Below are 1,588 nucleotides of genomic sequence, written 5' to 3'. Positions count from 1 at the left end.
AGACAAAGAGAAATCTTTCATCATAGAGTTCATAGATATGAAATGAAGTACAAAATAAGATGCAATTCAAATATTTCATAATAGCAAACAGTGATATGAATGAAGGGAAGTCAAGTATCCATGCTTCTGTAAAGACTGTGTGCAGATACTTGGTGTAGAACAAAGGTATAAGGTTGCCACATTTGCACCAATTCTATAGATTTCATACAAATATAATCATGATCACTAGGTCAGCAAAAATGGGCAGTGACAGTTACAGTGTAGTTCATAGAAGCATATTCTCAGTACACATGTATCTCCAGAAAAAAAAAGAAAAAAAAGAAAGTTTCAACAAGAAGGATCATTCAACATGGTGATACAACTGATTACAGAGGTCATTATCAACTATAAAGAGTGTTTCAGTCCGAATACAGTCATAATCTCCAATAAGTAGCTGCTAGAGGACTAAATGCATGTTGACAAAATATAAATATTGACAAGATTAGAGTATCATCAGGAATTCATAAACCCATTCTTGAGAGAAGAATTTTCATTAGTCACAAATTATCTTTGAAATAATAGTAAAAGTTAGTAAATGAGGGGTGCTATGGTGATCCAGGGGTGTCAAGGATCAAATGACAAATAATGATAATCATAGCAACAAAGGGCAGTCACTATAAAGAGAATCTATAGTCATTAAATCAATGATGACATTTACAATGATTACAACCCCTACACAAGTCATAGTCCAAAATGATCAACTAATGGAGTTATGATTACAAGAATGATTATTTTGGGTGAGAGAAGCCTTTTTCATAGACTAGAGCCTTGGAGCAGCCAAATCAGTCTTGTAGTAGTATCACGAAGGAGGAAGTGATCTTTACAAGTGATAGGGAGAGATTGCTAGAAAAGTACTCAACAAGGTGAATTAGGTCTAATGATTTGATTGGTTTGACTTGTTTGTGACTATTATATTTGTTTGCAAACTCAATTTGAGGTTATATTACTTAGCATCTTATGTATAACTTCTCAAACAAACTCCCTTTTTGAGTGAGCTCATACCCTTACTCATCCACTATTCATTATGTTCAACCAATACATTATTTCTAATACATTCCTCTATCCTTTGGGAATAACTCTGACTATTCTCTGATAGTATAAGCTCCTCCAAATGATTTAGGAAACTAGGTAAAGGTTTTGTTCAAGAACTTGCTTCATTTTGTTGTTTTGGCTTTCTTGATTCACTTACTCAAACTCAACTTGCTAGGTCTCAAGACCCAAAATTGCTTCACAAGGATGTCATAGAGGTTTCATAAGGTTTCTTCACTATTTTGGATTTTCCTTCAAAGATCTCTCCAAATCCAACAAGCTCAAGGTAATCGAGCTCATAAAAATGTAATTTGACAGTCCCAAAAGGCTTGTAGTCCGTGGAGGGCTAATTGGCACATTTTTGTTCACCCAGCCCAACGATGTGCAACTCCACAATAAAACTTGTCTTGAATGATGTTTATGAGGTCTAAGCTCAAAGAGTTTCCAGGTCTTAGGCTCCATCAAGAAGGTTTAATGACTGTTCTAGATTTTAGGCAGAAAAGTAGGGTTTAGTGAGGGT

The sequence above is a fragment of the Cryptomeria japonica genome, chromosome 10 (assembly GCF_030272615.1).
Source record: "Cryptomeria japonica chromosome 10, Sugi_1.0, whole genome shotgun sequence".
Lineage (NCBI taxonomy): Eukaryota > Viridiplantae > Streptophyta > Pinopsida > Cupressales > Cupressaceae > Cryptomeria > Cryptomeria japonica.
Note: the sequence above shows the minus strand (reverse complement) of the source record.